Here is a 17,023-nt window from a genome sequence, read left to right on the forward strand (position 1 = left end):
TTGCACAGGGCTGGAGGCTTTTACAGCATCAGATTAACATAAATCAATAAACACATTAAAAACTGATTAAAACTGAAATCAGACGTCACAGTAAATATTTTAGGTGCAGGTTTAACCTCAGAAAAGAAACAAGCCAGAATGGATTCAGTCAATTTATAATTACAGTTGATTCTTGAATGATAATAACTGCAGTAAAGTTTTAACATGGGAGTCTATGAGACTGACTCGCTGCTGGAGCCCCTGCTGGACATCAGAGGAACTGCAAGTTTGGCACAGCCCCACAGGATGTCTTTAAAATGTCCCTAAAGCATTATTATTATTATTATTATTATATTTTTTTTTTTTTTGCAGTTTTTTGCAGTTTTTTGCAGCTGTATGTGAGGCCTGATGTCGGAGTTTTCGGTTTATTGTCCCGTCTCTGATAAAATCTACTTGAATTTAAATAAATGCATTTCTCAGCTGCCTCTGTCGCCTGATGAATCCTCCTGTAAAATATTCACAGGTGAGATCTGATCTGCAGCCATGGACGTTGGACATGATCATCGGAGCAGGAAGTGATGGCGGGACCGCAAACCCTAAACCCGAGACTTCAGTTTCCAGTCACGTTCTCTTTTAAAAAGCTCCTTTATCCAGTCCCACTTCCTGCTCACCTAATGAAGTCTGTGCACATGGAGGAGGGGGAGGGGCAGTTATTGCAGTGTGCTGATTGGCTCACTGTCAAATGTCCAGACAGTGCAGCGCGTTCAGTCCACCGCCAATAGGGTTGCCAACCGTCCCTTAAAAAACGGAATCGTCCCGTATTTCGAAACAAAAGTACACGTCCCGTATTGAGCTAATAAGGGACGCACTTTGTCCCGTAATACAGTGAGAATCAAAAGTACACAGCAAATTCAAAAGTGTTAAATTTTTTGGTGTTAATAGTCTCCTTGCAAAAGTAGAGTTAATTTTACTCTAAGCAGAGTCACATTCTTTTAATGTAACTCTGAGGTGTAAAATGATAGTAGTTAAAATCGAGTGTTAAAAATGAGTGTTTCTCTGTCAAATCTGGAGGTGTTACAATGGAAACATTAACTCTTGACGTCTTAACTCTGAACTCCTAGAGGGGCTATGACACCAACAGAGTAAATTCACAGACTCCGCCCCCAGCACGGCTCCAATCGAAGCTGAAGTGAAGCCGTTTCAGAACATTTTGCTCTACATATTTGAGTTGTTTGCCATGCTTGGTAAGTCATTTTTTCAAAGATTGTTTCAATTATTATTATGAGCTTTTACTTCTGTGGCTCTTTGGAGTTGAGACAAAGCTGTGTGAAAGGCATTAGCCATGTTGCTCGCTGATAGCATAATATTCTGTTTTAGCTAGCTGAAAGGTATTGTTTGCGGGCAAATACCACAGCCTTGAAAAAAAGCTTGCATGTAAATTTTCAGTCAAACTTTTGGTCAAATACACCTAAAACAATGTCTAGAATGTGAAATGTTGGTATAATGGTGCTACTTGAAGCCTGAAAACGATCGCCCATAAAAAAAAAAAACTAAAAAAAAACGAGCAAACAGCAGTAGCAGACGTCCTGACTGGATTCTACGTTAGCATAGATCCCTCCAGAGTTTTGTGCACACGGTTTAGGTAAAAATGAAAAAGGTTGAGGTTTTACATTTAGTTCAGTATTACCTGTTGCCTGTGTCCTTGTTTTTTGGGAAAATACTTTACACAAGTAATGGCTGAAAGAGGATTCCTTTTTTTTTTTTTTACTGTGCTGCAATTGATTACTGGATTATTTGTGCCATTAATTAGTGTCAACTAATTTTTATTCGATCTCCACACAGGATATGCTTGTGAAGATGGAATATGGGGGAGAGCAGAAGTGCGTTGAAATTCCACAAAGGGATGAATGAAGGACATGCATATTGTATTGAAGAAATAAGTGATGAGAATGCTGTTATTTGCATTTACCATGTCAGACCTTTTGATAAACAAAATTCTAATGAAAGTGAGAACATGTATACTGTTACATCTTTCAGAAAATGTTTTGAAATTGTGGTGCACAGTTCAGAATAAATGTTTTTCAAAAACCATTGCATCTTTTTAGTAAATGTTTATTTCCAAAAGAAATTTCTAGAAGTTCAGAACAGTAAAATTCCCGCTTTTTAGAATGAATTAGAAGATAACTCTTACGTAGTTAAACTAAAATACTCTTTGAGAGTTAATATATAAACTCTTAACACCAAGTGTTAAATTATCAACTCCAGACAGATTTGGTGTTTAACACTAAATCAGAGTTAACGTACCAACTCTCCAAAAAGAGTTAAATTAACACTCTCTGGTGTGGACCCATATAGACACTTTAATAGTGTTGAAATCAAATCCGACAGTGTTAATTTGGACATGCTGGATTTACTGTGTAGTCTATAACTTTTAATGGAATTAACGCTTTGTTTGAAAACATAATTCCCAGCCCCTCTCCTGCTTTGTGACCAATGAGCTGACAGCACACTTACGAGTATGACAATTCAGATTACCGCTCATCTCATTGGTCGAGGAAAGGTCGCTTACGGAGAAAATACCGGAGGACAACAGATGACCACAACAAGAAGCACGGCCAACAGGGAAACAAACCCCGACACTGCGGTGCAAGTCTCGGACGACAGTACACCTAAAGCTGGGCAAACACTGTGCAATTTTTTTCAGTCACGTTATTCAGCTCCTGCTCAAACTGCACGATTGACTCGCAGTTGGTAGGTCACGATGCAGGGTCTCACACTATACCGCCCGATGCTCTGATGCGACCTGAGTGCTCACACTGTGCCTCCATAACATGAAGGTTATAACAGAAAATCTGTCGCGCTCTCTCTCTCCGTCTTTCACTCACTCACACAGACACGCACACCACCACCATCAACTTTGCTAAATTGCTAATGAAAAACATTGATCGGGCAGCTGTGACTGAGCAGCAGTGTCGATCCAACTATTTTCACGGTTGTGTACCTCCATCGCTTGTGTCCAGATCACACGCTGCACAGCCGTGCTGCTCCATCTTTTACACCAACGTTTACGTGTTTGCGCGCGAGCAGTGTGAGCGGCTGTGATGAGACCCTCACGAGCGATTGATGATCGGGAGCTGGTCGTGAGGTGTTAATCACTTCTCGTTACCCCACGTATACTACACGATGCACGATGAAGGCCAAAATCGGTCCGATCACTCAAAAATCGGCTCAAAATGGGCCTAAAACCGCACAGTGTAAGCCCAGCATTAGAGCAGCAATGTTTGTTCAGAGAAAGGGAAAAATGGGAAAAGGAAAACACCTGGCTGGAAAAAGTTAATATGGGCATGTGCAGTGAATATCAGCGCTATGTGGCCAGGAGTGTGATAATATAATTTATTTTGTGTAATAAACAACTGTAAGGATAGATGAGTACAACAAATAGATGACTAATACATAAAAGTAATACATAGATGAATAATGATGATGAGTTAAGATGCGTAATCATGGGAACAAGCGGGTTTACAAACAGGAGCAGCTGATTAGCATTAAGCCAATTGTACTAAATGCACTAAATGTGCACTGTTACAAGAATGTTTTTCTTTCTATTGTTTTCTATTATTTTAAGTTAAGCAGGACAGAGTGCTTTTAAAGAAATATTTACTTATATTCTCAAAAGTTAAGCATGACAGGCTTCTGTTTAAGAAGGAGACCTGTTTTATCGTGTTAATGTCATTTTGAGCTAAAAAATAAATGGCTAAATGATCATTTGTTTCACATGTGTTCATATCACAAAGAATATGCATCTACTTAAATCAAATTCAAGTCAAATGGTTAAAAAAATAATTTCACACACAAAAAAAAGAGCTAGAAAATTCACCACACTGGGAAGGGTGAAGACAACTGGGTCGCCCGGCCCTGGCCACGAGGTGTCCCTTATTTATTTTTCAGGGAGTTGGCAACCCTAACCGCCAACAAACACGTGCACGCCACTCACAACAGTGCGTCTGATGAACTGAAGCTCTAAAGTTGCAGCGTGGCCTCTGACATCGAACACCACCTGTACGGGCCGAGACTCACCTGGTGATCTCACTCTTTCCACCAACAGCCAGCGAGGAAGGTGTGTGTGTGTACTCTTCTATAACAGAGGGTCTTCCACTCTGGTTTATCACACTGGTTTTGATGGAACAGGCTGTGATGCTTCTGGCTGTTTTAAGCCTGCAGTAATCCAGCTGTCCTGATAATCATCGACCTGGATCAGAACAGCTGTTTTTGTTCTACAGGAAGTTGTTTACATCGAGCTGTGACTTAGGGGGCTTTAAGTAATTCGATTACATGGAATTTTGTTCCACAAGCACAAAGTAAAACACTTAACTTAATGGAACACGGTCTATCCACGCTTATTTTCTTAATAATTTTAAAATAAATGATATGTGATTACCTGGGTGTCGTTCCCCTCCTCTGAAATCACTAAAAACCAAAGTTAACCCTTTTCAAACAATTTTCAACTCCATTTAAAGACGAAACACAGGATCTTATTACCCTCTGAATATGACTCTTTTTGTTTTTACCCAAACAAAAAGATCCAAACATGTAAAAACCGTCCAGTAAAATTTGTTTTCATACAGAAAATGTCTGTGGTCAGTTTTAAAGTCACGAATAAAGTGCAGCATGCCGTAACAGTGGGAAAAACACTTCTACCAATGAAATGTGCTTCTTTTCATGAACAGCTCTGAGCCGTAAAGATGACATCATCACAGAGCCAGCACTTATATGTAGTGATGCGCGAATCATGAATGAATCGTTCAGTACTCGAGAATCACTTTATTGACCCATGAATCATGATTCACAAGCCCAACTGACTCACTGACTCATCCCTGTTGCTGTTAGCAAACTAATTTCATTAGTAGAAATATATCTAGCTTATAATTAATATTGTGGAGAAAAACACAACATCCAGTATCTTAACAAAAACATTTCTGCTCTGAACTGGAAGAAAAAACCCTGAGTAGAAGCTCACATCATGCGGAGCCCCGCACGGGACATGGGAGAAAAAAAAAATTAAGACGGACTTTTGCGAGATCTCACAAAAGTTTCATACATCTCCGAAAACGTCGGAGCACTTTTGCAAATATGTGATGTCTTGTAAACTGAGCAGATATCTGACGTTTACACAACTACATTCACGCCTCAAAGTATCTTAAAAGTGTATTTTGTGACCCAGAAAGAGTAATATTACAACTAAGTAGCTGCTATTGTTGGAATTCAACTTTTGCCAGATCTCAAAAAGTTTTGCGAGATCCCGAGTTTGTTTTGCGAGATCTCGCAAAAGTCCGTCTTAATTTTTTTTCTCCCATGTCCCCTGCGGGGCTCCGTACACATCAAGACAATAGCTCCTTGGTTCACAGTAGCATCGCTCTGCTAACATCTGGACTGACATGTGGAGCTGGCTACAGTCCAGGAGAATTCACATTCATATAAGATCCTGTCTGGAGCTGTAGCTGAGAGGCTAAAGAAAGGCATGTCAAACATTATCAGTGAAACACAATCAGGTTTTTTGAAAGGAAGACTAATTCATAACAATATTAGGCTGGTTTTGGATCTCCTTGAATACAGTGAATTAATCCAAGAGAGAGGATACATCCTGTTCTTGGATTTTTACAAAGCATTTGACTCAGTTGAACATACGTTCATATTAAAAACTCTGCAGTCTTTTGGTTTTGGAGAGGAATTTATCAGTGTTATAGAGATGCTATATAATGACATTAACAGCTCTGTTTTGCTAGAACATGGTACATGTTCAGGGTTTGAGGTTAATAGAGGGATAAGGCAGGGATGTACAGTGGGGCAAAAAAGTATTTAGTCAGCCACCGATTGTGCAAGTTCCCCCACTTAAAATGATGACAGAGGTCAGTAATTTGCACCAGAGGTACACTTCAACTGTGAGAGACAGAATGTGAAAAAAAAATCCATGAATTCACAGCTCACCACTTCTGTTCATCATGGTTGCTGAGCTGTTGTCTATTTTGATTAAAAACAGTCACAAATCAAATCAAATCAAATCACTTTTATTGTCACATCACATGTGCAGGTACATTGGTACAGCACATGTGAGTGAAATTCTTGTGTGCGAGCTTCACAAGCAACAGAGTTGTGCAAAATACAATAATGTAAACAAGCAAAATACAAGAATGGCTACATCTGAAACTAATAAATATATGTACAATATATAATAGTATATGCATTTCTGGATGTGTATACTAAATATTTTTCTACGTGTGTGTGTGTGTGTGTGTACACATATTTTACAAATTAAATAGAGTAAACAATAAATAAAATATATAAAATATACAGAGTTGAATATGTGCAAAACAGTGGCATTACTGTACAGTATGGAGTGCATAATGTTGAAGTTCCAGTAGTGGAGGTGAGGTGTCTATGAAGTGTTCAGCAGTCTGATGGCCTGGTGGAAGAAGCTGTCTCTCAGTCTGCTGGTACGGGACCGGATGCTGCAGAACCTCCTTCCTGATTGAAGCAGTCTGAACAGTTTATGGCTGGGGTGACTGGAGTCCTTGATGATCCTCCCCGCTTTCCTCAGGCACCGCTTCCTGTAGATGTCTTGGAGGGAGGGAAGCTCACCGCCAATTATCCGTTCAGAGCACCGCACTACTCGCTGGAGAGCTTTGCAGTTGTAGGCGGTGCTGTTGCCATACCAGGTGGTGATGCATCCAGTGAGGATGCTCTCAATGGCACAGCGATAGAAGGTCCTGAGGATGCGGGGGCTCATGCCGAATCTTTTCAGTCTCCTGAGAAAGAAGAGGCGCTGCTGCGCCTTCTTCACTGTTTTGTTTATGTGTACTGACCACGTAAGATCCTCAGCCAGATGTACTCCAAGGAACCGGAAGCTGCTCACTCTCTCCACAGCAGCGCCGTTGATGGTGATGGGGGTGTGTACTTCTCTGCACCTCCGGAAGTCCACTATCAACTCCTTTGTCTTTGCGACGTTGAGGGTGAGATGGTTGTCTTGACACCAGTGGGTCAGGGCGCTGACCTCCTCCCTGTAAGCCGTCTCATCACCATTGGTGATAAGACCCACCACTGTAGTGTCGTCCGCAAACTTCACAATGATGTTGGAGTTGTTAGTGGCTGTGCAGTCGTAGGTGTAGAGTGAGTACAGGAGAGGGCTCAGTACACACCCCTGTGGAGCACCAGTGTTCAGTGTGATGGGGGATGAGGTGATGCTGCCCAGTCTGACCACTTGGCGTCTGTCAGACAGGAAGCTAAGGATCCAGCTGCAGAGGGAGCTGCTCAGTCCTAGATCCTGCAGTTTCCTGTCCAGCTTCGAGGGAACGATGGTATTGAATGCTGAGCTGTAATCTACAAACAGCATTCTCACATACGTGTCTCTCTTCTCCAGGTGTGACAGGGCAGTATGTAGTGTCAGGGCTATGGCATCATCAGTGGACCTGTTGTGGCGGTATGCGAACTGTAGAGGGTCCAGTGAGTCGGGTAGTGCAGAGCAGATGAAGTCCCTGACCAGCTTCTCGAAGCATTTGCTTACGATGGGGGTCAGGGCTACAGGTCGCCAGTCGTTCAATGAGGAGATGGTGGAGGATTTGGGTACAGGGACGATGGTGGCCATTTTGAAGCAGGCTGGGACTACAGACAGAGAGAGGGAAAGGTTGAAGATGTGCGTGAACACTCCAGCCAGCTGAGCCGCGCATGACCTGAGGACGCGGCCGGGAATCCCGTCCGGACCAGTAGCTTTGCGTGCGTTCACCTTCCTGAAGCACTTCCGCACATCCTCCTCAGACACAGTGTGCGCACTGACGTCATCCGTGGTGCGCACATAACTGTCCGGTCTCATGGTGTTCGCTGTGTCGAATCTAGCGTAGAATATGTTTAGATTCTCACACAGAGAGGCCGTGGTCTGCGGTGTGCTGGGTCTCCCTCTAAAGTCTGTGATCGTGTTTAGTCCCTGCCACATACTCCGAGGGTTGTCAAACTGTTGCTCCACCCTGTCCCTGTACTCACGTTTGGCTGCTTTGATTGTCTTCCGGAGTTGGTAATGTGCGTGTTTGTAGTCCAATGTGTTCGCGGAGGCAAAGGCGGTGAGGGGTTAACTGTGATGGGTGAACAGATAATAATCGGTCAGCTCGCAGATGATACCACCCTGTTTCTAAGAAATGAGGACCAGATTCCTTTACAGGCGATCAACCACTTCTCCAAAGCTTCTGGCCTACAGCTGAATATTAATAAATGCGAAAATCTCTCTCTGTATGAGTGTCCCCTGCAAGCAATAAATAATATACAGATCAAAAAAGAGGTTAAGTATCTAGGCATTGTAATTTGCAAGGATAAGACATCAACAGAAAATAAAAATATCTGTACCAATATAGAAAAGTGTAAGTCAATTTTAAACAGGTGGCTGCAAAGGGACATAACTCTGTTTGGGAGAATCTTGCTAACCAAAATGGACAGTCTGTCCAGACTAATGTATCCAGCCTTTTCTCTGCCCATACCTCCAAAACTAATTAAATCTATAAATAATCTTAATTTTAGGTTCATATGGAGGAACAAATGTCATTATATAAAGAAAAATGATATGATTAAGAATTATGAAGAGGGTGGGGCTAATGCCATTGACTTTGATGTTAAGAATGGTGTACTAAAATTGAAATGGTTAAGATCTTTCATTAGGAACATTCATTTTGGAACATTATTCCCAATGTGATTTTTGGCAAAATGGGTGGAATAGACTTTTTGTTACGTTGTGACTTTGATTGCAGTTCGTTACCTGTTAAACTCTCAGCTTTCCATCAGCAGGTCCTTCTCTACTGGAAATTAATCTATAAACATAACTTTACTCCTCACAATACCCCTATATGGAACAACAGGTATATCCGTTTGTGTAGGAAATCTGTGTACGTGGATGAATGGAGATCTAAAGGGATTTGGGCTGTAGCTCATTTTATGGATGATAATGGGGTCTTATTAAAACATGAGACGTTTTGTGAGAAATTTGATGTAAGATGTACTGTTAAGAGATATAAATCCCCAGTGAAAGCCATCCCAGTCCCTTTGAGATCAACAATAAAAGAAGATATTGTGCACTCTAAAATTTCTCCTGGACTGAGGCAGCTCTGCATAGCTGGAGTTGAATTTGGTGACAGCAGGTTTACAAACAAAGTGATCAGGAATATTTTGATAAACGAAATTTGCCCAAATCCGGTTAAAAGAAATTATATCCTTAAAGAATTTGAGACCATGGAGGTTAACGCGATAAGAAAAAAGTATATCTCACTTCCTCTTTCCCCTAAAGTAAAAGAGGTTCACTTTAAAATCATTAATGAGGTTTATCCAACCAATGAATTCTTAAGACGGAAATTTAACTTAAAGTGAACGCCTGCACATTTTGTGAAAATGATATTGAAAGTCTGGATCACTTGTTTTTCAACTGTGAATCAGTGCACTCCTTCTGGACTGACATGTGGAGCTGGCTACAGTCCAGGAGAATTCAGTTACCACATTTGACGGTGACAGTAATAAAATTTGGAATACTTGCTGAGAATGCAGATTTTGACCTGTTGATTAGGACGTTTTTGTTAATGGGAAATTTTTTTATTCACAAATGCAGATACTTTAAAGCTAAACCATGTATAAACAGATGGCTGAATGACTTTAAACTCTGGGCTAAGTCGCTGAAACTCGTGAATACTAAGAAAGCCCATAAACTTGTTGTTTTATTTAAAGAGTTTAATCTATGTTAAAAAAAAACCCTCCCTATTTTATAATCATGACTGCCCTTTTTGCTCATGTTATTTTTTGCCTTTGGTTCAAATCCTTCAGTGACTGTTCTTTCTTTTTGTACTAACTCTTTTAGTTTTGTGCTTATTGCTTTTTTGTTTTTTTTGTTTTTTTTTCTTGCTATAATGCTCAACCGAGGATGTAACATAATCAGATTAATGACGGTGTATGTTATACTGTTGTTTGTAAATAAAGTTTAAAAAAACAAAAAACAAAATCGCTCTGCTAACATGCTAACAGCACATTTGAGCTACTCACCCCCTCCCTCCTGGCTCAAAGCTTCTTCTTGGTTGGTAACCAATGTGGCTAACAGCTCAGTGGACATTTAAATGAGAAAGTATACTGTATATTTGACACATTTAAGGAAAATACTAATAAAATAAAAATAAACAAAATAAATGTTCCCTTTAGAATTTTGTGCTCTTTTTTGCTCTGTAAAATAGTTGTTTTCTTTTAGAATCACTAATCTTAGCAGTAGGATTTAAAAACAAAATCACAAACAGGAAATAACCCCACACAGCACATGAAGCAGAAACAGCTGAACCATGAGGGAACACTGTCCCCCTGTGGTCAATGTCGGGAACTACAACAGTAATAATAATAATGAGACGAAGTCACGTATGAGGCGTGAATTTTTATTTGATCATAAACTTCTGGCTTTAATTTATCTGAAGAAGATTTTATATTTTTGTGCGTTTATAATGAGCCAGTATGAATAAATCTGCACATTGACCTGAGCATTAATGTGATGAAACAGAAACCAGCGCGACAGCGCCCCCTGCAGATCATTCCCGGGAGCTCTCCCTGGTGTCAGGAGATCAGCTCAGAAATGTGAGAATTGAATAATTTGTGGATTTTAGAAGAAGCTGATTTTGAGAACGATAATGGCGTGATTTTATTGTGAAAGCTGGTGCCGGAAGTTCCCCCGTGTTTTTCTGGATGAAGATGAGCAGCGGGTCGTGCACGCGCTGAAGTAAAGCGGGAAAACTTCTGACCGACGAGGATGGGATTCGAACCCACGCGTGCAGAGCACAATGGATTAGCAGTCCATCGCCTTAACCACTCGGCCACCTCGTCATATCGGCGTACCCGCATCAACCCCCAGGAAAGAGGCGCGCGGAGGTCAGACATTGTGGGATTGAGGAAAAACACGAGAAAAGTGTGCGCGGAGATTGTGGGGATCACTCGGGCCGTGCGTGCGCGCGCGCGTTTGTGAGGAAGCCGTCAGTGAGTGTGGAGGCGCCCACCACAGGACAAACCTGAAGGTGGAGGCAGATTCCACGTGTGCTCATTCATGACGAGAGGCAGAAACTCTGCAATAAAGGTGAAAAATATATTTAAAAAATAATAAAAAGTTTAACAGCAGGGACAGTAATGTAACGAGTAACGAGAGTATTTCAGCAGAACTTCAAAGTACAACAAACTTTTATTGGCAGTGACAACAGAGCCAAAGTCTGAGATCATTAAACGTGCGAACTGCATCTGCCTGTGTGTCGCGTTTGTTGTGGATGGAGCTGCCTGTGGGGTGTCGACAGTTACACCAGCAGAGGGCGCTGTGAGCTCCACCTGGCTGCACCTGGAGGCTTCTGCTGCTTTTATCTGAGGCAGGATCACTGAGGCGCTGTGAGAGCAGGAGTGAGTCATGTTTAACCAGCATCCAGCTTCGCTCTCTAAACGCCGCTTTTTGTTTGCGTGGGAGAATTTCAAGGTGAACCCGACACCTGGCCTCCGCGGGGAGGGAGGACGTCACGCGGCTGTGTCAGATCAGCTGGCACTATTCGCCGTTTGCAGACGTGAACGGCACAGAGTGTGAGGACGGGGCCGAGCAGCAAAAGATCTGGGTCTCTGCCGAGAGCTGGCAGCTTTCTGAGGAGCTCCAGCTTCCTGTAAAGCTCGGAGAAAAGGGAACATCGGTTTGTGGTTATAAATATATGTAGGTGAGCGTGTGACGCGGACTCTGCGCTCCCACGGGTGGGAGAGGTGTGGAGGAAACGGGCCAGGTCACAGTTTGTAAACCCTAAACTGTACCAGAGACGGCTCAAGGCTTCACGTACCTGAAGGCTCGGGTACTGCTGACCTCTGAACCTCCACCTCGTGAGCACTTCCTGTGTCGCAGAACCTCCGTCACCATTATTATCACTATTAATTATTTTTTGTGCAGGTGTGCATTTATTTTTCCACCAGGTTGGATTCTCCCGCCTGAGCTGTGAACATCCACGTATGATGGGGGATCATCTCTTTTATTTGGCGCCCAGCATTCATCAGTTCGGGGTTCCTCAGCCTGGAGAACCTCGTTCGGTTCTCAGCTTTCTGCGTTTCTTGTTTTGCTCATTTTCAGATTCATTTGACGTCTGGTTGTGGTTTGAGTGCAAACGCAGCCCTTCACAGGTGGCGAACAGCTCGTGTTCTCGCCGCTTGGCCAGTTTTATTTGCCAGTCGGTTTATATAAAGCAAAAGATGTAAAATGGTACTCAGACGAATTGTTGAGGTGCTCTTTTAGCGCACACTGGTGTGATTTCAGCTCAGAAAACCAAAGGTAGACATTTTTGTGTCTGATTGGATCCTGCCAGCAGCTCGGAGTGTGAGTTAGAAAGCACCAAACAGCCCTGTTCGGGTTAAAAGGCGGCGTGGAAGTGCAGAGCATTTAGTGCGAAGCTTTCAGCGTTCAGAAATAGCAGACACTTTGTCTTTGATTTCATTGTCCAAATCCCTGCTGACAGATTCACATGCGTATAATAACATTCCCGACATCTCGTCCGCACGCCCTCCACGCACGGATGTAGGGCCTCCTCTCTGAGTCAGGACTGGGCATGCTCCGACCAGGAGGAACCTGCAGGAGCTCTACGCTGATAAAAGCTCCAGTTACACATTATGTAACCTGGCTTTAAAGTCCCAGTCCGCCAGGTTTCTGCAGGGAGGGAACACACACACACACACACACACACACACACACACACACACACACACACACACACACACACACACACACACACACGAGTGCTGGGTTTGCTGTGATGGCCAACATATCAGCCCACACTGCTGCTTTCTCTGAGCCTGGGTTTAAAATAGCTCAGCTGATATTTGTGAGGGTTTTATATAATCAGCACCTCCTGATCTCCTCTTCCTCTTCATGCTGGAGCTTGTATCCTATTCTTTTTCTGCCTGAATCTCTTTCACTCTCTCTGACAAAAGCAGCAGGATGAATCTGTCAGAGAGAAGTAGCCCGTCTGCCCTCACACAGACAGACATTAAAAATCCTCCTCTTCATCATGCTTCATCGCGCTCTGCCTATGAGGTAAACATGCAGCGAGCACAAAGGATGATCGGTACGCTAATGGTCCTGCATTTTACTCTTCCTACACAAACTGAAGAGCCCGTTTATCTGTGACAGCTTCCGTCTGTGCGCTCTTTACTGCGGGCTGCTGGGCTCGTTACGCAGCATGCACGAGCGCTGAAACAGAGACGGGCTGGACGCTGTGTAGGCACAGTGACCTCACAGCGGCCATATTTTTGGTCACACGATGTCATTAAAGATGCTCCGACAGGATCAGACAGCACAAACAGGGAGGCTGTGGGTTAAAGAGGCCACGCCCCTAATAGCGCAGACTTGAATGTGAGTTATAAAAACGTTATGAGGGGGAAATTATCCACAGAAACAGCTCCTGTATCGTCCTGTAAGCATGTTTGTTTCTGCTGTAAAGTTTTAACGTGGGAGTCTATGGGCACTGCTCACTGCTGCCTCTGCTGGATGTAGGAGGAACTGCAGCTCGTGCAGGCTGTGTCTCCACAGACCCCACAGAAGGGTTACATCAGCTGACTGAACTCAACCCCCAGGGCTCTGAGGACAGATCAGATTACGTATGTTAAAGTCACCGCCAAACTAAAGCCTTTTTTCACTCTGCACAGTGGGCGGAGCCTCGTGTCGCGGAGCTTTGAGGGGGTTTTGGGACTTTTGCTGCTTGGCTTGCCTCGCTGTCTAACCTCCTGCGGGTGACCTCTCAAATCCTGCAATGCATTAGACAGACAGAGGAGTATGCACAGGTGTGTCTCTCCTGAAAGAGGTGTGGCCACAGCTGGAATATGGAAACCACACGAGGAGGAGGACTCTTCAAACAGGAGCCGTTCTTTAGTTTGTGCTCGTGTTCTTATCAGGGGTCAGTGCAGAGTTGGTCAAACATGATGCTTTAAAGGGAACAATGTCTCTTTTTCGCCCTCTTTCCTCACCTCCTGCTTCGCATCTTTGGTGGGAGGGGCTAAGGTGGTAAGGAAATGAGTCCTTTCGGGCTGGTTTCCTCCTTCTCCTTTCTCCCAGCCTGCTTTGATTGATCTTTTGGAGTAAATAAATCATTGATCTGAATCGTTACCGGGTGGATTTCTGTCTTTGGAGACGCCACGTGGACGTGCTGCAGATTGTTGAGTGATCCTCCCCTGCTGCATCACTTTGACCTGTCTGAATGCAGGTGAGGCTGATTACATCACCGAGGCACAGCGCGCTGATCGCCGGATCGGAGTCGCCATTAGTGGAATTATTTCCTGCTGCTGTGAAAAAGCCCACGGCTGTGATTCATCCACAAACAGCAAAGACAGAAACTCGACTGAGACAGAATCTGTTTAAAACCTTTTAGTGTCCTTGTTCGCTTTAGTTTCACAGCACAAAGATTAAATATGAATTCATGAATGTTCATATTTGTATTTTCAGAAGTTAATCTAAACTATTATCCTCTGTGAAATATGTCAGATGATCGGGTAGATGATGGAAACATTATTAAAGAAGTTTTTCAGACGATATTTTTAATCAGCTGCGAATTTCCAGTGTTTTCCTTCTGGATACGTGTGAAGAATAAAAACAAAAGGTTCTAACACATGGAGTCATCAGAGAGCCTGAAAATAATCCTTGTTCAGTGTTTAATTCCTGAATCCTGAAGAAATAATCCAGGATCTGTGAAGGAAAAGAAATAACTAGAAATCAGACGGAGTCAGAGCCGGTGGAGGGAGCAGACTCCACAGTTTGGGTCAAACACAGAGCACCTGACTGGAGGGACCTGGATGCTGAGGGAAGGACCCGGACTGTGGAGGGCTTCTAGACCTGACTGCAGCCGGTGCAGTGAAGCTCAGCATTGTGGAAGAGCTGGAGGCGGGACAGAGAGGCCCGACTGACACCAGTGTAGGTGTACAACTGACAGGAAACGAGAGCATGAACGACAATTTCACAATCTCTCACAGGAAGCTCTGACCCGGATATGGAGCGGCAGTGAAAGAAGCTCTGTTTAAACCCTGAGGTCAAAGCCGGGGTCAGAGGTTTTTGGCATCGGTGGACAAGCGGATCAGAATGTCTCCTCTGATGGAGTCAGAGGAGATGAAAAGGAGCGTTCCTGTCTTATCCTCATTCAGGCGAAGGAAGCTCTGAGCCATCCGGTTCTTGATGTCCTGATTGATACGATGATGCTATCCACCTGGACTTGTTGGGACTGAGGGGGAGCTAAAGTGGAATATCATCAGCATAGAGGAGATACCAAAACCCACACACTGACTTATAAGAGCTGCTCATTTGTAAACGTCACAGGTGACTGCTGGTGAATATCCACGATGGTGCTGAGAGTTATTAATATTACTGGAGGATCTGAGGGTGTTGATGCTTCAGTATGTGGCTCTTTATCTCACAGGCCTGAGAGTCAGCCTTGAATCCTGATGCCCTCCTCTTTATATTCCTCTGTGTGTGTGTGTGTGTGTGTTAGATTCTGCTGAGATACAGCAGCCTCTCTTCACACATGCAGTGCATACAAACAGCCAGCACCCACACAGCTCACACTCACACACACACCATGACAAAAGCCAGCAGCCACCCACACACACTCATATCCATGCACATACATACCCCTGAACACACACACACACACACACACTCAAAAGCTAAGGGCCTTTTGTGCTGCAGTGAGCATCCACCCATGTGTTGGTCTGTCCGTCCATCCACAGCCCCGGTCTCTCCTCATGCCAGAATCACCTCACCCAGCAGGGCTGCTGGAGCCACCTCCGCTGACTCCCTTCGATGTGGAGTAGCAGCTCGTGGCTGAGCTCCTCACCCTCCTCACCCTTCAGACGAAGCTCATTTCTGCTGCCCGTGATGACAGCTGAGGGTAAGGACATCGATCGACTGCTAAATCACCTTTACCTTCACACTCAGCTGTCTCTCTGGCATGCCCGGGGTCTGGTGGCGTACCTCACCAAGAACTGAACCACCTTCAAGGTTAAACCTGATGCTAGGTGACTTTCTCACTGTGGGTCAGAATGCGTTTTGTTCTTCAATGACTAATCTGCAGCTGGGTCCGTGATCCAGAGGACAGGTTGGAGATGATGACCGCTGCAGGCGATCGTGGCTCAAGAGTTGGGAGTTCGCCTTGTAATCGGAAGGTTGCCGGTGTCGTTGGGCAAGACACTTCACCCGTTGCCTACTGGTGGTGGTCAGAGGGCCCAGTGGCGCCAGTGTCCGGCAGCCTCGCCTCTGTCAGTGCGCCCCAGGGTGGCTGTGGCTACAATGTAGCTTGCCATCACCTGTGTGTGAATGTGTGTGTGAATGGGTGGATGACTGGATATGTAAAGCGCTTTGGGGTCCTTAGGGACTAGTAAAGCGCTATATAAATACAGGCCATTTACCATTTACCAGTCACAGCAGACCAACACGCTAACATTCATCATGACAAACAGACTGACAGTGAGGACGCGGCACAGAGGAGACAGCAAAGCCACAATTCAACAGTGAGACAGAGATCTTCGTCATGATGGTGCATCGCTATGGTGACCATCCGATTTTAGGATTTAGGCGCTGAGCATGAAACTTTTTTGGTTCAAAGGTTTTCTGGTCTCCTCTTAAACTGACCAATCAGAGCTGAGCATGCAGATCAAAGAGCCTAAGGAAAGCCAGAGAGAGAGCTGTCTGCTGAAAAACCATAGGCCATCGAATTAATTTTGATCTGATGGGGAGGAAATGAGCAGCAGACGGGACAGACGCCTCAGCGACTGGAGAAGCAGTACGGGGCTCGGGTCAAAGTGGCCACATTAATAGGAACAGAAGCGTGTTACAGTAACAACTGTGTGGCTGACAGGACGACTGAAAATCAGACGACTGCGCTTTGAAGGAGGACTTGAGCCTCACTCTGTGTTTTATAATGGCGTTCACCATGGTAACCGACGCAGCAGATCTGACCTGCTCCTGATCGGTGATCAGCGAGTACCAAAAATACCC

General features: G+C 44.1%; 1 long non-coding RNA gene and 1 other non-coding gene across 2 annotated transcripts; one reads left to right on the plus strand and one right to left on the minus strand.

The window, feature by feature from the left end:
- Positions 1-1,096: 1,096 nt before the first annotated feature.
- Positions 1,097-2,070, plus strand: LOC145422323 (uncharacterized). Its single transcript, XR_013903614.1, has 2 exons — positions 1,097-1,223; positions 1,822-2,070. It is a non-coding gene; the product is annotated as an uncharacterized LOC145422323 (long non-coding RNA).
- Positions 2,071-10,778: 8,708 nt separating this feature from the next.
- Positions 10,779-10,860, minus strand: trnas-gcu (transfer RNA serine (anticodon GCU)). Its single transcript has one exon. It is a non-coding gene; the product is annotated as a tRNA-Ser (tRNA).
- Between the last annotated feature and the right edge of the window lie 6,163 nt (positions 10,861-17,023).

The sequence above is a fragment of the Astatotilapia calliptera genome, chromosome 19 (assembly GCF_964374335.1).
Source record: "Astatotilapia calliptera chromosome 19, fAstCal68.1, whole genome shotgun sequence".
NCBI lineage: Eukaryota > Metazoa > Chordata > Actinopteri > Cichliformes > Cichlidae > Astatotilapia > Astatotilapia calliptera.